Source organism: Canis aureus, chromosome 12 (assembly GCF_053574225.1).
Source record: "Canis aureus isolate CA01 chromosome 12, VMU_Caureus_v.1.0, whole genome shotgun sequence".
Classification (NCBI taxonomy): domain Eukaryota; kingdom Metazoa; phylum Chordata; class Mammalia; order Carnivora; family Canidae; genus Canis; species Canis aureus.
In genome coordinates, this window is record NC_135622.1 from 21,255,529 (window position 1) to 21,282,654 (window position 27,126).

Consider the following 27,126-nt stretch of genomic DNA (forward strand, 5'->3'; position numbering starts at 1 on the left):
CAGTAATATGGCACCTTCCAGACACTTGAGGTATAAAAACCTATAAAATATTGTATATAGCTGAATCATTCAGCAAAATAAGCGTTCAAATAAATTGTCTCGAAATTTGCTGGTAATAGATTATAAGTCAGTTGATTTTTTTTAAGTCACTTGATTTTTATTGCTGTGTCATTACATATTAACTAAGTCAAAGGGGTTGCTTACCACTTACTCTTCACTTAAAGATTTTTAAAGGTATGAGAGGGAGTGAATTAACAGAAGGCTGTTAATAATAATATTTTAAAAAGTAATACTGAAGAGTGCCATCAGCAAGATCGTGGACAAGGATACTCCAGGCCCTTATTCCCCCATAGAAACACAAAGTAAATAACAACATACTTTGTGGGAACTCTAGAAATTAGTTAAGGATTTGCAGCAACTAGGCAAATGTCTAAACAAGGTGAAGTCACACTCAATATGGAAAAAATTTTGGGATGTTATTGCTCACCCATGCCCTGCCTCTTGCTTGGCACAGCATGGTCAGCAGGGAGCTGTTCAGTTCCTGGTTCTTCCCATGCCCTTGCATGATAAAAGAAAGATTGAAACTTATTTTAAATGTTCTAGCCCACCTGGGTCTTCCTGAGAGACTGGTTCTGTTTTGCCTCACTTGGAGCTCTGGTAGAAATGGTGGCATAGTTCGACTATCAGGTTGGAGGCCACTGAAAGCAGTGGCAGTCACCATGGAATGTAAGACCTGCAAGGAGGCTGCAGACCTCTGGGCTCCTTAAGGTGAGAGGTTACAGGCATAGGAATACAAGAAAACATCTAGGACCTTGCAGACAGCCTTGTATAGGGAGGGGTTAGGATGGAGGGTGGGGGATGCAGACACACAGGCCCAGGGAAACAGGTATGCTTAGATAGGCTTGAGAAAACCATAAGCCTTCATGCCAGGTTTCCATGCCATGATTGTTTTCCTTCACAGAGCCAGTCAATATAGGCTGGAATAGGCCCTGTTCTTTTTCATATTACCATCTATATATTGTCTGAGTGACTCACATTAGATCTAAGCAAACATATAGGTTATAAGTGAAAAGATGGGAAAAAATTCCATATAAATAATAACCAGAAGAGAGCAGGGTGGCTATTCTAATATCAGACAAAATATACATTGTTAAAGCCTACTAGATAGAAAGGATGCTACCTGATAATTAAAAGGTCCATGCACCAGAGAGAGATAATTACAAACGTCTGTGCACCAAGCATCAAAGTTCCTAAATACATAAGGCAAGCATTGACAAGATTGAAGAAATAGCTTTAGAATACTAGGATACCTCATTCAACAATGGTTTTTAACAGACAGAAAATCAATAAAGAAATAGAAAACTTGAAGAACACTATAGACCAATTAGACTTAATAGACATTTGCAGAACACTCCACCCGAACACAGAATACATGTTTTTCTCAAGTTCACATGGAATATTCTCCAGGATAGACCACGTTTAGAAAATAAGTTTTAATCTTTTTTAAAAGACTGAAATTATACAATGTAGCTTTTCTGATAACAATGGAATGAAACTAGAATAGCAGAAAGAACATAGAAGTCCTCAAATATGTGGAAATTAAACAACCAATTTGTCAAATATCACAAGGGAAATTCAAAAATATCTTGAGATTAAAAATTAAACATACCTAAACTTAAGTCATGAAGTGAAGACAGTGCTAAAGTATAAATTCATAGCTGTAAATAATTTCAGTAAATTATAGTCTTACATCAATAATCTAAATTTACAATTCAAAGAACTATGGGGGAAAAATTCAAAGCTAATAAAAGAAATAATAAAGACTAGGTCAGATATAAGGTAAAAAATGAAAACCAAGACTCATTTATTCAAAACAATAAATCTGACAAACTTTTAGCTAGGTTGACAAAGTAAATGATATAAAAATAATTGAATCATAAATGAAAGAGGGATTATTTCTACTGATTTTACAGAAATAGAATTATTAGTACTATGTATATAAACTATATACAATGGCTAAGTTCCTAGAAACACACAACCTAAAAATACTGAATCATGAAGAAAAAGAAAATAGAAACAGACCCGGAATTAGTAAGGAGATTTAATTAATAAAACTCTCTCAACAAAGTAAAGCTCAGGGTCAGATGGCTTCACTGGTGAATTCTAACAAATATTCAAAGATGTAAAACCAATCCTTTTCAAACTCTTACCAAAAATTTAAAAGGAGGGAATACTTCCATACTCTATGAGTCTAGAATTGCTCTGATACCAATACTACAAGAAAAACTATAGCCCAATATCCCTGATGAATGTTGATGCCAAAATCATCAGCAAAATTCTAGGAGAGGAAATTCAACAGTGCATTAAAAAGATCACATATCATTATCAAGTGGAATTTATTCTAGGTATGTAAGGATGTTTCAGCATACAAAATAATGATTGTGATACACTAAATTAACAGAATGAAGGGGGGAAACAATTATTTCAGTTGATGAAAAAAAATCAACAAAATTCAATACTCTTTCATAATAAAAACAATGGAAGAACTAGGACTAGAAGGGAAGAACCTCAAAACATTAAACAGCTTATGTGAAAAGCCCATAACTAACATCTTAAACAATGATGAAAGACTGAAAGCTTTTCCTCTAAGATCAGGAAAAATGACAAGCATGTCCATTTTTACGATTTCTTTCAACATAGTACTTAAGGTCTTAGCCAGAGCAATTAGGCAAGAAAAATAAATTGAAAAGCACCCGAATTAGAATGAAGTAAAATTGCCTGTTTGCAGATGACATGTTCTTATATGTAGAAAACCCTAAATACTACAAATATTTTACAACTATTAAACAAATTTGGCAAAGTTACATAATACAAAATCGACATACAAAATTTAGTTGCTTTTATCGATACTTGCAAAGAACAGTTCAAGAAATTTAAAAACAATCCCATTTACAATAATATCAAAAAGAATAAACTGTTTATGAATATATTTAACCAAGGAGACAAAATATTTGAACAGGAAAAATTATTCATCACTGAAAGTAATTGAAGAAGGCATAAATAAATGAAAAGACATCCAGTGTTCATGGCTTAGAGAACTTAATGTTGTTAAGATGTTGATACTACCCAAGGTTATCTACAGATTCAATACAATTCCTTTTCAAAATCCCAACAGCCATTTTGCAGAAATAGAAAAACGCACAATAAAATTTATATAGATCTCAAAGGACCCTCAAGTAGCCAAAACATTATTTTTTTTTTGTATTTGTTTTATTGGAGTTCAATTTGCCAACATATAGCATAACACCCAGTGCTCATCTCGCCAAGTGCCCCCCTCAGTGCCCATCACCCAGTCACCCCAACTCCCTGCCTTCCTCCCTTTCCACTACCCTTTGTTCATTTCCCAGAGTTAGGTGTCTCTCATGTTTTGTCACCCTCCCTGATATTTTCACTCATTTTCTCTCCTTTCCCCTTTATTCCCTTTCACTATTTTTTATATTCCCCAAATGAATGAGACCCATGTTTGTCCTTCTCCAATTGACTTATTTCACTCAGCATAATACTTTCCAGTTCCATCCACATCATAGCAAATGGTGGGTATTTGTTGTAGCCAAAACATTCTTGCACAAAGTTAGGGACTTCATACTCATTGATTTTAAAAGTTATTACAAAGCTATAGCAATCAAAACTGTCATACTGGTATAAAGATAGACACTTAAACCAATTAAATAGGATAGACATCTTAGAAATAACCCCTCACACATATGGTCAAATTATTTTTTACAAAAGTGCCAAGATTATTAAATGGGGGAAAGACAGTTTTTCCAACAAATGCTGCTGGAAAAAAATGGATATTCCTATGAAAAGAATGAAGTGGGAACTTTGTTATCATATACCATATACAAAAAAACTCAAAATGGATTGAAGATCTAACATAAAAAGCTAAATTATAAAATCTTACAAGAAAGCATAGGGGAAAATCTTAATTACATTAACTTTTGCAATAACTTTGTGAATATGACACCAAGAACACATGAAACAAAAGAAAACATATAAATTGGACATTGAATTTCAAAAAAACTCCAAAAAACTGTGTGCATTGAAGGACACAAACTAAAAGGGCAACTCACATAATGAGAGAAAATATTTGCAAATCATATATCTCATAAGTGGTTAATAATTAGAATATGGAAAACTCAGCTCAACACTAAAAACCAATCAACCTGATTAAAGAATGGACAAAAGACTTGAATAAATATTTATCCAAAGATGAGATAAAATGTCCATAAACAAAGAAAAGATATTCAACCTAAAATGTATTTATGGGGATAAAAATTTAGTGCTTATAGAACGGGATCAAGGGGCACTTGTTTGGCTCAGTGGTTGAGCATCTGCCTTTGGCTCAGGTAGTGATCCTGGGGTCCTGGGATTGAGTCCTGCATCAGCTTCCTTGCAGGGAGCCTGCTTCTCCCTCTGCCTATGTCTCTGCCTTTCTCTGTATCTTTTATGAATAAATAATATTAAGAAAACAGAATGGGTTCAAACATAACTGGTTATCAATTCATACAAACTGCTATATGCATAAAATATTACATATGAACCTAATGTTAGCCCAAATTTTAAAAAATCTATAATAGGTACACAAAAAATAAAGAGAAATAATCTTAAGCATAACACTAAAGAAAGCCATCAAACTGTAAAGGAAGAAAGCAAGAGAAGAAGACAAGAACAGAGAACTACAAAACCAAGTATAAAATAAGTAACAAAATGGGAATAAATATATACCTATCAATAATCAGTTTAAATGTAAATTAACTATATGGTCCAATCAAAAGACATAGGGTGACTTAATAGGAAAAAAAATCTTTATGCTGCTTACAAGAGACTCATTTCAGATATAAGAACACATGCTTACTGAAAGTGAAGGCATGGGAAAACATTTACCATGCAAATGGAAGAGAAAAGAAAGCTGGGGTAGCAATACTTATATCAGACAAAATCAATTTTAAAATAAAGACTGTAATGAGACAAGGAAGGAAACTACATAATGATAAGGGGAACAATCCAAGAAGAGAATATAACAATTGTAAATATCTATGCACCCAAAATGGAAGCACCATAATACATAAAGCGAGCATTAACAGACATAAAGGAGGAAATTAACAGTAATACAATAATAGTAGGGGACTTTAACATCTCATTTAAATCAATGGATAGATCATTCAGGCAGAAAATCAATACAAAATAGTGTCTTTGAATGATACATTAGACCTGATGGACCTAACATATATTCACATCATTCCATCCAGAAACAGTGGAATATGCATTCTTCCCAGTGCACATGGAACATTTTCCCAGAACAGATTAGATTGCATGTTAGGCCAAGAAACAAGTCTCAATAAATTTATGAAGTCCAGAAATTTTGCCAGGAAGATTGCAGAGTAGGAGGATCCTAAACTCACCTTGTCCCATGGATAAAACTAGGTAACACTCACCTCAGCATAAACAATCCAAAGACTGGCAAATAAACTCCATAACTAAAAATAGTAAAGAGGCCACAATGAAGAAGGTAGGAAGGTTGAAGACATGAACTGGAAGCAAAATAGACCATGGTTGTCTGTGGGGGGGATGGAGCCAGTGGTGTGGAGCAAGATTTAAAACAGACACCAGGGAGCTCATGAATGGGGAGAATTAATCTCCCTAACATTTGCCCTTGAAAGAAAGGAGTCACTTTGTGTGATTTCTTATAACTAGCAGTACTTAAAACCTGGAATTTAAAAATCCTGTGGGAAAAAATAAAAAAATAAATAAAAAAGCTGTGGGCTCAGCTGTAGGAGAGCCCAGAGGGCTTAAGGAAGCAGAATTCCCCCTTTTAAAAAGAAAGTACCACAACAGCTTTTGCAGATACAGCTTAGAGCCAGCAATTTGAAAACCCCTGGAGGGAAATGGGAGGAAGAGTGATTTGCTCATCTCAGAGAATGACCCTGGAAGAGATCCCTGGGAGACCCCTCAGGAACAAAAGAGTTGGCAGGTGATATTTCCTTCCAACATCTCCCAGTATGGACAACAGCCAACTGTGGGACCCAGTGCAGCACCAACACACCTTACCTAACTTGATCACACCAAACCCTGCAACTGCCCCCCATCCTGTGTCCTTCAGTGAACCTGCACTTCCCAGGTACACTAGCCTTAGTGCCTGTGTTGTGGGCCCACTCACCCAGAAAACTGGCCCAGACCTTGACAACACCACATCTTCCAATTCACATATTTTATGAGAACTTAGTTCCAACAGCAGCAGGGGCAGTTCTAATTTCACAAGCAGACCACTGTACACCTTATTAAAATGCATCCCACTTCTGCTGGGGACCCAACACTGTCAATAATAGGCAAAGAGAGCCTCTGCAGACAACTAGACTGAGGGAAAAAGAGGCCAAGGCTCTATTGCACAGCACACACACAGGAGACATTCAGTGAAGCACCAGGCTTTGAGGAACAGGGTACACTGCACTGCAGGGTGCTACAGGACTTCTTCTTTATAAGGCTATTATCATTAAGAGTAGAAGTAGCTGACTTTCCTAACAAATAGACACAGAGTTAGATAAAATGAGGAGACAGAGAACATCTTGCAAATGACAGAACCAAACCACAGCAAAAGACTTAAGCAAAATGGATATAAGTAATATGCCTGACAGAGAATTTAAAGTAATGATCGTGCCTGATAGGGAATTTAAAGTAATGATCATAAAGGCACTCACTGGACTTGAGAAAAAAGTGGAGGACATCAGTGAGACCAAACACACAGATAAAAAGGAAATAATCATGATCAAGAACAAAATAAATGACATTAGAAATACACTTGATGGGGATGCCTGAGTGACTCTGTAGTTGATCCTGGAGTCCCAGGTTTGAGTTCCACATCAGGCTCCCTGAAAGGAGCTTGCTTCTCCCTCTGCCTATGTCTCTTCCTCTCTCTGTGTGTCTCTCATGACTAAATAAATAAAATCTTTTAAAAAATACACTTGATGGAATAAATAGAAGACTAGATGAGGGATCCCTGGGTGGCACAGCGGTTTGGCGCCTGCCTTTGGCCCAGGGCGTGATCCTGGAGACCCGGGATCAAATCCCACGTCGGGCTTCCGGTGCATGGAGCCTGCTTCTCCCTCTGCCTGTGTCTCTGCCTCTCTCTCTCTTTCTCTGTGACTATCATAAATAAATACAAAAAAAAAAGAAGAAGAAGAAGAAGAAGAAGAAGACTGGATGAAGCAAAAGAACAAATTAATGACCTGGATGACACTAATGCAAAGCGACCAAGCTGAGCAAAGGAGGAAAGAAAATTATGCAATTGAGAATAGTGACTCTATCAAGCAAAATAATATTGCATTATATGCAATAAATTCTCTGTCAGGCATATTACTTATATCCATTTTGCTTAAGTCTTTTGCTGTGGTTTGGTCCTATTCTTTCTCTTATAAGAAATGGATAAATTCCTAGAGAATTTAAAACAGAAAAAAAAAAAAAACTCCTCAAAAATAAAAGTTCAGGACCAGCTGGCTTCATAGGCAAATTCTACCAAAAATTTAAAGAGTTAATACCTACTCTTCTTACACTATTCCAAAAAATAGAAAGGAAGGAAAACTTCCTAATTCATTGTATGAGGCCAAAATAATCCTTATACAAAAACTAGATAAAGACACAACTAAAAAATAGAACTATAAGCCAACATCTCTGATGAACATAGATACAAAAATATTCAACAAAAAACTAGTAAACTGAATCCAACAGTATAGTTTAAAAATCATTCACCACAATCAAGTGGGATTTATTCCTGAGTTGCAAGGGTGGTTCAATATTCGGAAATCAATCAACATGATATATCACGTCAATAAAGTGAAAAAATAAGAAATATACAATCATTTCAATAGAGGCAGAAAAGCATTTGATAAAATATAACATATATTCTTGATAAAAACTGTCAACAAGTAGGTTTAGAGAGAACATCCCTCAACATAATAAAGGCTGTATATGAAAAATCAACAGCTAACATCATCTCCAATGGAGAAAACCTAAGAGTCATTCTGCTAACATCAGAACAAGACAAGGATGTCCACTCTCACCACTTTTATTGAACACAGAACGAAGTCCTGGCCACAGCGATAAGACAACAGAAAGAAATAAAAAGCATCCAAATTAGCAAGGAAGAAGTAAAATGTTCACTATTTGCAGAGGACATGATACTGAAAAAAAAAAAAAAAAAAAAAAACCTCCTGAGACTCCACCAAAACCTGATAGATAAATTAACTCTGCAGGATACAACATCAATGTACAGAAATCTGTTACATTCGCATAAACTAATAATGAAACAGCAAAAATTGAAATTAAGACAATAATCCCATTTACAATTGCACCAAAAACAATAACATATCTAGGAATAAACTTAAGCAAAGAGGTGAAAGACCTGTATTCTGAAAATTATAAAACACTGATGAAATAAATCCAACATGATTCAAAATGTAAAGACATTCCCTGCTCATGGGTTGGAAGAACAATTATTGTTAAAATGTCTATGCTACCCAAAACAATCTACCAACCTAATGCAATGCCTACCAAAATTCCAACAGCATTTTTTACAGAACTAGAACAAACAATTCTTTTTATATAATTTTTTTAAAGATTCTGTTTATTTATTCATGAGACACACAGAGAGAGGCAGAGGGAGAAGCAGGTTCCATGCAGGAAGCCTGATGTGGGTCACCAGATAATGCCCTGGGCTGAAGGCTGTGCTAAACCACTGAGCCACCTGGGCTGCTCTAGACAAATAATTCTAAAATTTGTACGGAACCACAAAAGACCCTGAACAGCCAAAGCAATTTTGAAAAAAACAAAACTGGAAGTATCACAATTCCAGACCTCAAGGTATATTACAAATCTCTAGTAATTAAAACATTATAGTAATGGCATAAAAATAGACACCTAGATCAATGGAACAGTATAGGAAACCCAGAAATAAACTCACAACCATATGGTCAATTAATTTTCAATAAAGGAGAAATGAATACGCAATGGGAAAAGGGCAATCTCTTCAACAAATATTTTGGGGAAAGCTGGAGAGCTACATGCAAAAGAATGAAACTGGACCACTTTCTTAAACTATACACAAAAATAAACTCAAAATGGATTAAAGATCTAAATATCAGATCTGAAACCATAAACGTCCTTGAAGAGAGCACAGGCAATAATCTTTCTGATATCAGCTATGGCAACATTTTTCTAGATATGTCTCCCAAGGCAAGGGAACGAAAAGTAAAAATAAACTATTGGGACTACATCAAAATAAAAATTTTCTGCACAGTGAAGGAATCAACAAAACTAAAAGGCAACGTACTGAATGAAAGAAGATATTTTCAAATGATATATCTGAAAGAGTTAGTATCCAAAACATACAAAGAACTGATGTGACTCAACACCCATAAAACAAATAATCCAGTTAAAAAATGGGCTGAAGACTGTTTGCCTGGGTGGCACAGCTGATTTACCATCTGACTCTTGGTTTCAGCTTAAGTCATCATCTCAGGGTTGTAAGACTGAACCTTGCATTGGAGTCCATGTTCAATGCAAAGCCTGCCTAAGATTCTCTCCTTCTACCCTTTGCTCCCTAAAATAAATAAATCTTTAAAACGAATTGGTCAGGAACCATGAGCAGACATTTTTCCAAATTAATGACCAACAGACACATGAAAAGATGCTCAACATCATTCATTATCATGGAAACACAAATCAAAACTACAATGAGGTGTCACCTCATACTTGACAGAATGGCTAGAGTAAAAAACACAAGCAACAACAAGTGTTGGTGAGGATGTGAAGAAAGGGGAACCCTTTTGCACTGTTGGTGAGAATGCATATTAGTGCAGCTATTGTGGAAAAACTGAATGGAGTTCCTGAAAAATATATTTTTTTTAATTTTTATTTATTTATGATAGTCACAGAGAGAGAGAGAGAGAGAGAGAGAGAGAGGCAGAGACACAGGCAGAGGGAGAAGCAGGCTCCATGCACCGGGAGCCCGACGTGGGATTCGATCCCGGGTCTCCAGGATCGCGCCCTGGGCCAAAGGCAGGCGCCAAACCGCTGCGCCACCCAGGGATCCCGAGTTCCTGAAAAATATTAAGAACAGAATTACCCTACGATCCAGGAATTGCAATACTCAGTAAAAAAAAAAAAAAAAAAAAAAAAAAAAAAGTATAAAAACACTAATTCAAATGGATACATGCATCCCTATGTTTATTACAGCATTATTTACAATAGCTAAACTATGGAAGCAGACCAAGTGTCCACTGAAGATGAATGGATAAAGAATGTGGCATATATATATGCAACAGAATATTATTTAGCCATAAAAAAGAATGAAGTCCTGCCCTTTGCAACAACATGGGTAGAGCTAGAGAGTATAATGCTAAGTAAAATAAGTCAGCCAGAGAAAGACAAATGCCATATCATCTCACTTGTATGTGGAATTTAAGAAACAAATGAGCAAAAGGGAGGAAAGAGAGAGGGAGAGAGAGAGAGATAATGAAATTAAATCAGTAATAAAAAATTCCAACAAACAGAAGTCCAGGACTCATAATATAGATTTACAGGTGAATTCCACCAAACATTTAAGGAAGAGTTAAGACTTATTCTCAAATTATTCCAAAAAATAGAAGAGGAAAGAAACCTCCACATTCATTTTACAAAGCCATCATTAATACCAAAGCCAGGCAAAGACACTACAAAAAAAAAAAAAAGAAAAAGAAAACCATAGGCCAATACCTCTGATGAACATAGTTGCAAAAATACTTAACAAAATATTAGGAAAACAAATTTGAAAATACATTAAAAAAATCATCCACCGTAATCAAGTAGGATTTATTCCAGAGATGCAAGGGTAATTCAATATTTGCAAATCAATAAACACAATACATCAGATCAACAAGGGGAAGGATAAAAACAATATGATCATATCAATAGAAGCAGGAAAAGCTTTTGACAAAATTCAAGAACTTCAGGAAATTCAGAACTTCCAGGAAAGTGGGTTTAGAGGAAATTTTATTAAGACCACATATGAAAAAATCCACAGCTAGTATAATACGCAAAGGTGAAAAAGTGAGAACTTTTCTTCTAAGATGAAGAATAAGAAAATGTCCACTCTCACTACTTTATTTCAACCTAGTGCTGGAAGTCCTAGCCACAACAAACAAGAAGAAGAAATAAAAGGTATCCAGATTGTCAAGGAAGAAGCTAAACTATCACTATTTGCCCATGATAAGGTTTTACACTTCACCAAAAAACCATGAGAACTGATAAATGTATTTAGTAAAGTTGCAGGATACAAAATTAATACACAGACATCAGTTGCATTTCTACACACTAATAATGAAGCAGCAGAAAGATAGATTACAAAAATTATTATTGGCAATTGAACCAAAAGGAATGAAATACTTAAGATTAAATTTAACCAAGTTGGTGAAAGACCTGTACTCTGTAAACTATGAAACAATGAAGAAAGAAATTGAAGACAATACAAATATAAAGATACTCTATGCTCATGGATTGGAAGAATTAAAATACTGTTAAAATGTCCATACTATCCAATACAATCTATAGATTCAACACAACCTCTATCAAAATACCAACAGCATTTCTCAGAGAAATAGAAGAAATCATACTAAAATTTGTATGGAACAACAAAAGACCTCAAATAGCCAAAGCAATCTTGAGAAAGAAGAATGAAGCTGTAGGGATCACAATGCTAGATTTCAAGATATACTAAAATATGTAATAATTAAAACAGTATGGTACCAGCAGAAAAAGAAAGATAAATAAGGATAGATCAATAGAACAGAATAGAGACCCCAGGAATTGACCACTTATATGGTTAGTTAATGTACAAAAAAAAAAAGGTAAGAATATTTCTTCCACTTTACTATCACAGATTGAGTAGCAAATGCAGGGATTTCACTTGGCTATTTTTACCTTAATGACCTTTACCCCACAAGTTGGAGAATCAATGTGGTCATGGTTTCTGTCAGCTACTAAAAATACTCATCCTAATTATGCACCAAATAACCAGGAAACAGCCATCTGGTGTTCTACAGACCTACTAGAAACACTGAATAAAACTTGAGCCAGGATTCCATGTCTTGACCTGCCCTAAATTTCCACAATAACTAGGATGAGAGGGGGAATGAGAGCATGATGCCATTTGACTCCTGGATATCAGTGTCAGTACAATGAGTCTTAAGCATTTATCTTCACTAGTGTATAATGTATCTGGGAATGAGAACTGATTATATCTAGAAACTGGATGAGGAATCATGACTTTTCATTATGGTGCTGACCTTAATTTTCTGTTTATCTATTCCTAATCCTATTGAATACAGAAGTCAAACAATACCTTTGTTTTCACCCCATTTCTACTAGTGTTGTCTCTACTAACACATCGTTATGCATTGCCACAGATCCCTGTATTAGGGATCCCTGTAATTAGGACTCCCTAATTACCATTCCAGCTGCTCATTATAATAATTGCATTCATTTTGTATCTGGTGGTTGTATTTTCCCACCTGGCTTGTGCCATTCTGGAATCTTATCATCCCCATTGACTTTAGGAAGCCTGGTTACATAGAAACATCTCTTTCCATCAAATCTGACCTACAGAGGTAAGTCACCACTGAGCTGAAGGTAACTGACTCCCACACCTCCACTTATTACCTTAGTAAATATAATGTCAACAGTGTTCAACTCCATTCTAACAACAACAACAACAGAAAAAAAAAACGGTATTTCTCTTATAATTGTCTACTAGAAGGACAGCAGACTGGAATAATCCCCAAGGACATTAACTGTCCCACACTTGAGTTGCGCTTGTTTGTATGTTTAGCTAATACAGTTTCAGAGGAATTGGGGAAGATCCTAAAGAAAAAGGAGATAAATTCATGGCACATACTTGAAATGGATTTGTCAGCAGGAACTGAGTCATAGCTTGTATAAAACCATCCATCATAACTGTGGATTAACTTAGACAAAGGCTGAAGGAATATACTAAGGGGTTTAAAGATGTCTGCTTTGGAGGCTCTGTTGTAGAAGTAGACACAATCCTATTGGAAAGGGCAATGGCATATAAAGGGGTCTGGATACTTAAGGGAGGGAGAGAAAACCTATAAGGTCACAGAATCATGGATGGGTAAATGTCCTCAAAGAATGTTGTCAGAGATAGAAAAATGGCTTGATTGATACTCTCTTTATCCAAACAACTGAGATTTTTGGGTGCACGAGTAGCTGAAACTCAGGAAGCTGAGCATCTGCACAAGAACATGGATGAAGTAGTAGAATCAATTGCAGGTCTTCTTCAAGGACTAAATTTAAGAGCTGAAGTATAAGAAAGAATATAAGGAGCTCAGGCTCATGGAAGAGTTCAGAAATAAAGACACTCCCTCTACTGCTACCACATATAGCAGCTTTGCCTGCCATGGAGAATGGAGTAAAAGGTAGCCCAAAGTTGGGATCTGGTGGCACAGGGAAGGTAACCTTGTCTAGTTCTGTATGCACTTGATTAAATATTTATCACATGTTGCTTAATGTTAATTAGAATTCCGTGGAGGATGTGGTTAAGTAGTTGTCAGTTATGCAAACCATATATAATTCTTTTTTATTTAAAAAAACATAATCAGACCATTACAAATAAAGCTCAAGTTCCTGTCTTTTTCACTCTTGATCTGGTCCATGTCTGCTCCTCTCCTCCATAGAGGTACCCACTCATGTGAGTGTATAAGCAATGCATTTTTCTTTACATTTATACACAATCATGGACTCACAGGAAATATACAGTATCATTAGGCATTTTTGTAAGCATACTTTCCAGTTGCCTGATTTAACAGTCCTAGCAAAAAGATGAGGCAGATCATGCCTCCTCTTTTCATTAGTGATCATCTCAAGAGGGCCAGGAGATGATATTATACTGGCAAAGACAGTACTCCTGAAAAACTAATTATGTGGAGTACTTGTGGAAAGGAACACTAAACTGTGTGTTTATGTAATAGATTTTATGGAAATGTAAGGTCCAACTGTGCATCTGGAGAACATTATGCTAAGCGAAATAAACCAGAAACAGAAAGACAAATAGTATATATGTTCACTTATATGTAGAGTTAAAAAGAGTCAAACTCATAGAAGCAGAGAGTAGAATGGTGGTTGCCAAAGGCTAGGGATATTCAGAAGTGGGGAGGTGATAGTTAAATGGTTACAAAATTTCAGTATGCAAGATAAGTTCTGGAGATCTTCTATATGGCATAGTGGCATAGCTATCAATACTAAATTATATAAATAAAATTTCCTAAGAGAGTAAATCTTATGTTAAGGGTTCTTAACACACACACACACACACACACACACTATAAATTATAATAGAGAGCAGAAGGAAACTGGGTGGTGATGGATATGTTTATAGCTGTGATGGTGGTGATGTATCACAGGTATATACATACTTATTCCAATGTCACCTACTTTTATACATTAAATATGTGCAACTTTGCATGTTAATTTTACCTCAATAAAAATATTTAAAAAGTATTTGAGACCACCTAGTATGACAAATCAACCCAGCATTGATAATGCAGCAAGAAGATGCAAAAGAAGGTCAGCTTTATCCAAGAGATGAACACAAAGGAAGAAACAGCTACTAAAAATAAAATGGATCTGAATCTGGGCTACCATCATTGTTCTTTGTTGAGTAGAGAGAAGGTGACTGGTTAAATTTTTACCATGTTGTGTGATACAGAGAAGGAGTGATGTATATATGGGAAGAACAAGCCAAGAGCTCCCTGCAATGAATGTACATAGGAGTGGGTGGAAAAGAGATTATCTATCACCATATTAACATTTACTCTCAAGACATGGAAATAAGATTTAACAGGATGTTATTATCTTTTTAGCCTGAATCCATTATTCATATCAGACTAGAATATATCTTCCCTCAATTTATTAACAGTACTTAGAAACTTTTGTTCTTTCTGAAATATTTATTTAGAATTTCATGTGTTCCAGCAATAATTTTCAGGCACAGCTTCGACAAACAATTATATTCTATAATTACCTCAAAAAGAATGTAGGTATTTTAATACCTCATATGAAATAAAAAATATGTAAAGGCAGCTGACATGATTGAAAGCATGAGTTAGCAAAATCTTTCTGTAAAGGCTAGGTATTAAATATTTTCAGCTTTCTTGGCCATATAAATTCTGTCCAAACTATTCAGCTCCATTGTGGCTCAAAAGAAGCCATAGGCAATACATAAACAAATAAGCACAGCTGTGTTACAATAGAACTTTATTTACAAAAAATAGTTGGCAGGCCAGATTTGGCATATAGGCCATAGTTTGCCAATCCTGCTTTCTTTCTTCCTCTCACAAACTCTTCTGATTTAACACTTCAGAATTAGTGATTTTTAATTTGGGAGTTTTCTCTCCTCTGATGTCCTCTTATTAATATGAAGAAACTCCTGAAAGGAAAATAATGTATTCTGTGAGTTCTAAACTTAGCACCATTAATTAATTAAGCAATTATTTATCAAGTGCCACATTTGTGCTGAGAACTATTCTAAGTACTGGCAAAATATAGATTAAAAATTCACTACTGGTTCTCAAGAAACCCATAGTTGTTTGATAACAGACAGGTGCACAGAGAATTAAATTATAATGTGCTCATGAGAGAGAATTGCTCAGAATTCAATAATAACAGTACACTTCTAGCACATCCCTATAGGAATCTGGTCCTGGAGAAGTTAACTGGATGACAGGATGGGGTGGAGGTTCATTTGTGCTATGGAGATCCATATTTCCAATTTTTTAGAAGACTCAAGAATGGCTCTATATATGCTATCTGCTCCTTTCTCTTGTGGGGTAGTAATTGTGGTGCATTTGGGAAGGATGCTTGCTTTTCTTAGAATCCTCCAGATTCTTTCTATAGCTCTGTTCAAGGGAATCACAGTCCTGGAGATTGATTTCTCATTGAAGTTTCACTCTTAAATTAATGGTGAGGGTCAGGTTACCTGGAATCCTATTTTCCTGTGCCACATGACCTGAAATAAGTCTTTGAATCTCTTTGAGCTTTATTATTCCACACTTTAAAAAGATAACTTTTGAATGCTACAGGGGTACACAAAGAAAGGATTCACAGATTAAGACAAAGAGCCAGATAGGAATAAAACTTTATGAAATGCATTCACCATGCAAGGCACTTTTGCTTACAATGTCACACACCATCTCCACCACAGCCCTGACAGGAATCATTAGCAAATCCATTTTATAGAGAATGAAATCAAGTCCCAGAGTCTAAACAATTTAGCTAATAACTGCAGGCCAAGATTAAGATTTGGGTCTATGATGTTTAGGATCCCTACCTTCTTTCCACATGCCTGTTTTTTCCCCTCAGGTTCATAACATTCAGACATGTACTGTGTTCAGAGTCTAAGCCATAAACACATGAACAAATAAATAAGAGTTAAATCATAAAGCAATTTCAGGATGTCTTTATTCCACCCATGCATTAAGCAACTGGAGGAAAAAAAATCATAGGGTGGATCTTCAGAACCACTGGACCCACTGAGAATGAGTTGTAGGACAATATCTATTTTTTTTTTTAAATAAGATCTTCATTAGCTACCACTCTGATTAGAGGAGCATATTGTCATTTTAGATCTTCAGGACCAGCATCAACCAAGAGCTCGTATTTAATAATTCTTAAAATATCTGGTAATTTCTCTTTGGCCAGTGCTCAGATATCCTGCATATAACATGGGGCCCTTTTAAGGACTTTTGTGGGCTATTTACAGTATATAATTATGGCTGTGTCAAGGTCCTCACAGCTTCATCTTTAAGTTCCTTCTTCAAGGGGTTCTGCTTTATTTTCACTGAGGGGGGAGTACAGGCTAAAATGACTTAGTTTGGGGAGCTAGGTAAGAGGTGTGACACTCCATTGTAGTATTTCACGTCTTTTGTCTACTCACCAGATCCATTAAAAAAAATATATAGATAGGGTAATTTTTTGGTAGGATCTATTTTATTCCAGATTACGCAATGATAAATTAGTCAACTCAAAATATCACTAAAATTAATTATTATTTAGGTCCTGCTTTACATTACAGTAATTGCCTTCATCTTATATCAGACAATTAATCAAGGAGCCATGGGATCTGCAATGTAAAATTCCATTATTCCAATCAAAATCACAAAGCCCATTTCAACATCATCATCTCCTATCATCATTGCAGCATACAGAAAGAAGCCACAAATAAGCTTTATAAGAATACTGGTGTATTTTTCTCATTAATACACTTTTCAATGTCCTAGCAAAATGAATAGTCTTTTGGTCTATCAGGAGACATACTGGAGAATGGGGGGAGAGTGGGTAGGTTGCTCCATGAAAAATCAACTCCAGTATTTCTGACTTCTTAAATTTTGAGATTCCTTCCTTCTATGAGGGAAATTCTAGCATCTAAATTTCATAATTATAAATCACCATTGACTTTATGTTTCTTTCAATCAATCAAGAAAAGTGTTAGAACTACTTCCAACTGTCTATCTAATAATGTATTGTACCCATAATCCAGTAAGCACATGAACCCCTACCAACATTAAAGCTCAAATCTAACATTACTTCTGTCCTCATTGGCTATTGTTCTTAGTAATTTCCACATATATACCGTTCATTTTTCTTCAATATAACTTACTAAAGCCCTACAGTGTTAAGTGTCTGAACCATTTTTTTCTGAATCAGAATTTATCTTTTTCGTGTTGGAGCACAATGGGTTCTGACTTTAATATTCAGTGTAAATACAATAAGGAGTAGTTTTGAAGGGACTTAGCATCCTCTTAAGAGACAATTGCCTCAGGTGGAGTAATTACAAGTCTTTAAAAGAAGGAGGATGGTATTCTCGGAAAGAAAAGGAATGAATTCCTCTGGAGGGAGAGGTTCAAGGGGAATTGAGAATTCAAGGTTATCATTTTCATTTAAGTGCAACCAAATGTCTCCACCAAAAAATGTCAGGTTCCATTCATGACCATTCAATGCCCTGAACTAATGATAAGAATCCTGGCAAAGATGTCGATTCAACTTCAATTACAGCAGCAAATTTGGATCTTATTTTCAACCATAATAGGACATATAGTTGAAAATAAGAACCAAATTTGATAGGCTCTAAAATTATTATTTTGGAGCCTTCACAAATTATAAATTATAACTAGTTCTGTGTCTTGAGTTGAAAATGAGACTGCTCTTTCTGTAATGTCTCAATGTGCCAAGAAAAAGCCAGTTAGTCACATGGCTCTTTTTTTTATAAATTTATTTTTTATTGGTGTTCAATTTGCCAACATATAGAATAACACCCAGTGCTCATGCCATCAAGTGCCTCCCTCAGTGCCCGTTACCCAGTCACCCCCCACCCCCCACCCACCTCCCCTTCCACCACCCCTAGTTCATTTCTCAGAGTTAGGAGTCTCTCATGTTCTGTCTCCCTTTCTGATATTTCCCACTCATTTTTTCTCCTTTCCCCTTTATTCCCTTTCACTATTTTTTATATTCCCCAAATGAATGAGAACATATAATGTTTGTCCTTCTCCGATTGACTTATTTCACTCGGCATAATACCCTCCAGTTCCATCCACGTCGAAGCAAATGGTGGGTATTTCTCATTTCTAATGGCTGAGTAATATTCCATTGTTTATATAGACCACATCTTCTTATCCATTCATCTGTCGATGGACACCAAGGCTCCTTTCACAGTTTGGCTATTGTGGACATTGCTGCTAGAAACATCGGGGTGCAGGTGTCCCAGCGTTTCATTGCACCTGTATCTTTGGGGTAAATCCCCAGCAGTGCAAGTGTGGGGTCGTAGGGCAGTTCTATTTTTAACTCTTTGAGGAACTTCCACATGGTTTTCCAGAGTGGCTGTACCAGTTCACATTCCCACTAACAGTGCAAGAGGGTTCCCCTTTCTTCACATCCTCTCCAATATTTGTTGTTTTCTGTCTTGTTAATTTTCCCCATTCTCACTGGTGTGAGATGGTATCTCATTGTGGTTTTGATTTGTATTTCCCTGATGGCAAGTGATGATGCAGAGCATTTTCTCATGTGCTTGTTGGCCATGTCTAGGTCTTCCTCTGTGAGATTTCTGTTCATGTCTTTTGCCCATTTCATGATTGGATTGTTTGTTTCTTTGGTGTTGAGTTTAAGAAGTTCTTTATAGATCTTGGATACTAGTCCTCTATCTGATACGTCATTTGCAAATCTCTTCTCCCATTCTGTAGGTTGTCTTTTAGTTTTGTTGACTGTATCCTTTGCTGTGCAAAAGCTTCTTATCTTGATGAAGTCCTGATAGTTCATTTTTGCTTTTGTTTCTTTTGCCTTCGTGGATGTATCTTGCAAGAAGTTACTGTGGCCAAGTTCAAAAAGGGTGTTGCCTGTGTTCTCCTCTAGGATTTTGATGGAATCTTGTCTCACATTTAGATCTTTCATCCATTTTGAGTTGACCTTTGTGTATGGTGTAAGAGAATGGTCTAGTTTCATTCTTCTGCATATGCATGTCCAATTTTCCCAGCACCATTTATTGAAGAGACTGTCCTTTTTCCAGTGGATAGTCTTTCCTGTTTTTGTCGAATATTAGTTGACCATAAAGTTGAGGGTCCACTTCTGGATTCTCCATTCTGTTTCATTGGTCTATGTGTCTGTGTTTGTGCCAGTACCACACTGTCTTGATGACCACAGCTCTGTAGTACAACCTGAAATCTGGCATTGTGATGCCCCCGGCTCTGATTTTCTTTTTTAAAATTCCCCTGGCTATTCGGGATCTTTTCTGATTCCACACAAATCTTAAAATAATTTGTTCCAACTCTCTGAAGAAAGTCCATGGTATTTTGATAGGGATTGCATTAAACATGTAAATTGCTCTGGGTAACATTGACATTTTCACAATATTAATTCTGCCAATCCATGAGCATGGAATATTTTTCCATCTCTTTGTGTCTTCCTCAATTTCTTTCAGAAGTGTTCTGTAGTTTTTAGGGTGTAGATCCTTTACCTCTTTGGTTATGTTTATTCCTAGGTATCTTATGCTTTTGGGTGTACTTGTAAATGGGATTGACTCCTTAATTTCTCTTTCTTCAGTCTAATTGTTAGTGTATAGAAATTCCACTGACTTCCAGGGATTGATTTTGCATCCTGCCACACTGCCAAATTGCTGTATGAGTTCTAGCAATCTTGGGGTGGAGTCTTTAGTCACATGGCTCTTTTGGTAAACATTACTATTATAATGGCCAAGTACATTAGCACTTAATATCTCAATACTTTTATTTGTTATTTTAAAATTTTTTCTAGCTTTATTAAGGTAAACTTGAGAAAGTGTATGCATTTAAGATATATGACATTATAGTTTGATATACATACACACTGTGAAATCATTACCATAATCAAATTAATGCGCACATCTATCACCTCATATAATTATGTGTGTGTGTGTATGTGAGTGTGTGTGTGGTCAGAACACTTAAGGTCTACCCTCTTCCTTATAAAATGTGCTTTATTTCAAGCCACCACTGCTGATAACTTAAATACTTGGAATGCCACTACTTTCCATAGATTATCAAAAAATCACTTAGCAATGTCAATGAGGTTACCTCTACATACAAATCAACTAGATGAGATAACTATCCCATTTTCCAGTATTTCATAGCCAGTGATCTGGGATCATTATTGTTTCAGTTTGGATTCAATCAGGAAAACACATACATACTGGCTATTACAAAGAGGGGTTCATTTATATTAATAATAGTTCACAAATATGTTGGAAGGATTGGAGATGCAAAATGATGAAATGTTAGGAGAAAAAGAATTTCTCTGTGTGTCATATCTAGATCAAGTGATATGGTCCATGCCTGGGCTGTTGCCCATAGATCTGAATTTTGGGAGGTGTTATTGGTCTGTACCTGCAAGAATTACTAAAATGCTGCTAATGAGCTCATCATCTCTGGAATGTATAGTCACCTTGTCCCTCCTGCTGTAATAGAAAATGACTGTAGGTGTCAAGAACAAAGGATTTCTCCCTTTCTTTTCCCTTCTAATCACCTAATAGAGCTTTCTATTGGTAGAACTTAACCAAGAGGCTAGGAGTTAAAAAGAGTCTGGGAAATGTAGTTTTCAATACCTTAGTCCCAGTTATTCAGAGCAGAGTAGAAGGGTTGGTATGGGGCTAAGCAACAATCATTGGATAATTAACAAGTTTAGACTTTAAATAAATGATTTATTAGAGTTTGTTGTAAGGTTTATATTATAATGCAAAATATATGGATGCCATTTATATTGGACATACTGATTACAAATATTAGCGCTTAGTCCTGGTACTGCCACAGACTGTGCCCATGTGAGCTACAGCTGCCCTGTCAGGGCACCTTCTGCATGAAGAGACCTGAAACACTCTAGTTTGAACCCATGTCAACTTTAGCTGTCCTTCTAAGATTATCTGTGCATGGAGAGCCCTGGGACTGCCCTGGCTCATCTCATGTGCAGGTTCAGTCATTCTACTGGGGCAACCCTAGCACCAAGTGTCCTAGGACTCCTAGCCCTGGAAATGAAAAAATACACTAGAAGAAATCAACAGATTAGTGGATGCAGAAGAATGCATCAGCAATCTGCAAGACAGGGTAATGGAAAGCACCCAAGCTAAAGAATGAAAAGAAAAAAATAATTTTTAAAAATGTACATAGGTTAGGGGATCTGTTGGACAGCATCAGGTGAATCACATAAACATTATAGGGGATCCCAGAAGGAGAAGAGAGAGAGAAAAGGATAGAAACTTATTTGAAGAAATTACACCTGAAAACTTCCTTAACCTGAAGAAGGAAATCACCATTTAGATTTAAGAATTACAGAAAGCTCCAAAACAAGATGAATACAAAGATGTCTGCAAAGACACAACAATTCAGGTATCAATGTTTAAAGATAATGAGAGAGTTTTTAAAGCAGTAAGAAAGAGGCAAAAAGTTACATACAAAGGAAACCCATAAGGCTGATTTTTCAGTAGAAAATTTGCAGGCCACAGAAAGTGGCATGATGTAGTCCAAAAGCCAGAAAACAAAAACAAAAACACATAACCCATTAGCAAGATAGTTTTTAAAACAAAACTGCAGCAGGAGACAAAATAGGCCTTTCCATAATGATAAATAAGGGTCAGCCCAACAAGAGGATATAATAATTACAAATACCTATGAACCCAGCATAGGAGCATCCAAATACAAAAAGCAAATATTAACAGACATAAAGGGAGAAATTAAAAATAATATAATAATATTAGGAGACTTTAATACAACACTAAAATCAATGGATAGATAATTCAGGCAGAAAATCAATAAAGAACCAGCATATGTTTCATGGGGCTTAAATTCATGAACCTGAGATCAAGACTTGAGCTGAGATCAAGAGTAGGATGCTTCACCGATTAAGCCATCCAGGTGCCCCAGGAAACAGAGTATTTGAATACCACATTAAAACAGATGAAAATAGTGTTTGCTTTGGCAGTATATATACTAGAATAGATGAACTTAACAGTTAAATGAAGAACTTTCCATCCAAAACCAACAGAATACACATTCTTTTCAAGTGCTCATAGATATTCAAGTCTTCTCCATGATTGACCACATGAAAACACAAATAAGTTTCAATGAATTTAAGGAGTTTGAAATCATAGGAAGCATCTTTTCTGACCACAATGTGAAACTACAGGAAATTACAGGGGAAAAAAAAAAGAAATAACACAAACACATGGAGGATAAACGTGATACTAAACAACCAGAAGATCACCAAAGAAATCAACGATGAAATAAAAAATGCATTGAGATGAAAATGAAAGCACAACAGTCCAAAATTTTTGGAACATAGCAAAACAGTTATAACAGGGACATTTTTAGTAATACAGACCTACTTTAAGAAATAAGAAAAAGCTCAAGTAAACAATATAACCTGACAACCAAAGGAATTGGAAAAAGAACAAACAAAAACCGAGATGAGTAGGAGGAATGAAATAATAAAGATCAGAAATAAATGAAATAGAGACTAAAGAAAAATAAGAAAGATTAATGAAACCAAGAACTGGTTCTTCCAAAAGATAAACAAAATTGATAAACCTTTAGCTAGATTTATCAAGAAAAAAATAGAGGACAAATATAATCAGAAACAAAAGATTAGTAACAACCAACATCACCGGAATACAAGGGACTATTAGAGAATAACATGAAAAATTATTATATGCCAATAAATTGAATAACCTAGAAGAAATGTATAAAATGAAAAATTTTAAGCTGAATCAGGAAGAAAAAGAAAATCTGAACAAATTACTAGTAACAAAATTAGACTGGTAATCAAAAAATCCAGGACCAGAGGATCTACAAATGAATTCTAACAAATATTTAAAGAGTTAATACCCATTTTCCTCAAACAATGTCAAAAAATAGAAGAGGAAGAAAAGCTCCAAATACATTCTATAAAGACAGCATTACCCTAATATCAAAACCAGACTGAGACATTATAAAAAACAAACAAACAAAACTACAAGCCAATATATTCAATGAACATAGATGCAAAATATTAGCAAACTGCATTCAAGAATACATTAAAGCAATCACTTACCATGATCAAGAGGAGTTTATTCCCAGGATGCAAGGATGGTTCAATATTTGCAAAATCAATCAATGTGATAAGCCACATCAACAAAACCAAGGATAAAAATCATATGGTAATATCAATAGATGCAGAAAAAAAGCATTTGACAAAATTCAACACCCATTCATGTTAAAAACTGTCAACATAATGGGTTTAGAGGGAACATAATTCAACATAATAAAGGCCTCATATGGAAAACTCACAGCTAACATCATACTCGATAAAAAAAACTGAGAGGCTTTCCTCTACAATCAATAACATATTAAGGATGTCCACTATCCTCAGCTTTTATTCAACATATGCTAGTAGTCCTAGTCACAGCAATCAGATAGGAAAAATAAATAAAAGGCATCTGAGTTGGCAAGGAAGAAGTTAAACTCTCACTATTTGCAGGTGACGTAATACTGCATATAGAAAATCCTAAAGACTCCACCAAAAAATATTTGAAGTAATAAATTAAGTATATTTATAGAATATAAAATTTTTACACAGAAATCATTTGTGTTTCTATATACTAATAATGAAGTGGTATAAAGAAAAATTGAGAAAACAATTTCATTTACAATTGTAACAAAAAAGAATCAAATACTTAAAAATAAACTTAAGCCAAGAATTAAAAGGCCTCTACTTGGAAAACCATAAAATATTAATGAAAGAAATTGAAGATGACATAAGCAAATTAAAATACATCCCATGCTCATGGACTGTAAAAACTAGTATTGTTAAAATGTCCATTCTAGGCAGCCCTGGTGGTGCAGCAGTTTAGTGCTGCCTGCAGCCCAGGGCATGATCCTGGAGACCCTGGATCGAGTCCTGCATCAGGCTCTCTGCATGGAGCCTGCTTCTCCCTCTGCCTGTGTCTCTGCCTCTCTCTCTCTCTCTCTGTGTGTGTGCCTCTATGAATAAATAAATAAAATCTAAAATCTAAAATTAAATTAAATTAAATTAAATTAAATTAAATTAAATGTCCATACTACCCAAAGCAATCTACAAATTGAACTTTTATCAAAATATCAGTAGCATTTTTTACAGAGCTTGAACAAATAATCTTGAAATTTGAATGGAACTACAAAAGACCCTGAAAAATCAAATCTTGAGAAAGAAGAATGATGCTGGAGGGGCCATAATCCCAGATTTCAAGGTGTACTACAAAACTATAGTAATCAAAACAGTATGGTACTGACACAAAAACAGACACATAGAATGAAACAGAATAGAGTCTAGACAATTATATGGCCAATTAATCTATGGCAAAGTAGGCAAGGATACACAGGGGAGAAAGATAGTCTCTTCACAAATGGCACTGGACAAACCGGATAGCTACATGCAAAAGAATGAAACTGGACCACTTTCTTATACCATACATAAAAAGAAACTTAAAGTGGGTTAAAGACCTAAATGTGAGAGGTGAAACCATAAGATTCCTAGAAGAAAACATAGGCAGTAATCTCTTTGACATTGCCTCAGCAACATTTTTCTAGGTATAACTTGTCAGGCAAGGGAAACAAAAACAAAAATAAACTATTGGGACTAAACAAAAATAGAAAGATTTTACACAGCAAAGGAAACTGTCAACAAAGCAACATGGAAAGCTACTGAATGGGCGAAAATATTTGCCAATGATACATCTGACGAGGAGTTAATACCTAAAATATGTAAAGAACCTACACAGATCAACAGCAGGAAAGGAAGAAAGCACCAAATAATCCAATTAAAAGTGGGTAGGGGACCCAAACTGATATTTCTCTAAGAAGGCATACAGATAGCCAACAGACACATGAAATAATGCTCAACAACACGAATCATCAGGGAGATGAAAATCAAAACCATGATGAGATACCACGTTATACCTGTCAGGATGGCTATAATCAAAAAGACAAGAGATAACAAGTGTTGGCAAGGATGCAGAGAAAAAGGAAACTTTCATACACTGTTGGTGGGAATGTAAATTGGTGCAGCCACTAGAAAATGCTGGAAAACAGTGTGGAGTTTCCTAAAAGATTAGAAACAGAAATACAATATGATCCAGTAATTCCACTACTGAGACATTTACCCAAAGTAAAAAAAAAAAAACAAAAAACAAAAAACCCTTTCATTTGAAAAAATATATGCACTCTTATGTTTATTGCAGCATTATTTACAATGACCAAGACATGGAAGCAACCCAAGTGTCCATGGATAAAAGAATGGATAAAAAAGATGTGGTGTATATGCATATGCATGCACACAGACACAGAGGAATATTACTCAGGCATAATAAAGGATGTGGTCCTGCCATTTGTAACAACATGGATAGACTTAGAGGATATTATATGAAGTGAAATAAGTCAGACATAGAGGACAAATACCATATGATTCCACTTATATGTGAAATCTAAACAAAACAAACAAACAAACAAGCAAAAACTAGAAACAAACCCTTGATATGGAGAAGAAACTAATATTTGCCAGAGGGTAGGGGAGTGAGTTGGTAGGCAAAATAGAAGAAGAGTGGGAAGTAAAGCTTCCAGTCATAGAATGAATAAATTACAGGATAGAGAATATAGCTAACGGTATTGTAATAGTGTTGTATGGCAACAGATGGTAGCTATACTATGAGCATAGCATAATGTATAGACTTGTGGAATCATGGTGTTGTACTCTTGAAACTAATGTAACATTGTGTCCCAAATATACTTCAATAAAAGAAAAACCAAGGGCCACCTGGGTGACTCAGTGGTTGAGTGTCTGCCTTTGGCTCAGAGCGTGATCCTAGGGTCTGGGGATCGAGCCCTACATCACACTCCTTGTGAGGAGCCTGCTTCTCCCTCTGCCTATGTCTCTGCCTCCTCCCTCTCTCTCTGTGTCTCTCATGAATATATAAATAAAATCTTTAAAAAACAAAAACAAGATTTACAGTTGTAGATGATGATAGTTAGCATCATATTTATAGTTCCTGGCTATATACTTATTTTTAATATCATGTCTCATTACAGACAATAAGCTTTGATATTGGGCCCTATTTTAATATATAATTATAAATCATATGTAAATTACTGCATATAAATTATATGTAAATTATAATATAAACTGCAATATTTATAAATACATGCTATTAATATAATTAACAAATGCTTGACTGATATGATTATATTATAAAACTGACTTTCCTCCCTAAAGAAAAAAAAAAAGTAATATCACCTCTCACATAGACATGGTTTAAAATTCTGATTACCTTATATGTCTAGTTTTATGACTTCCAACTTGATGTTTTTCTTTTGAGGGTTTAGGTTTTCTTTTTTGTAAAATGGAAGACATTCACCTTATTAGGTTTCTGTAGTACCAAATGTGTAAACAATCATGACACTTAATGCTCATGTAGTAATGATGATGCCAGGGAAGATGGCA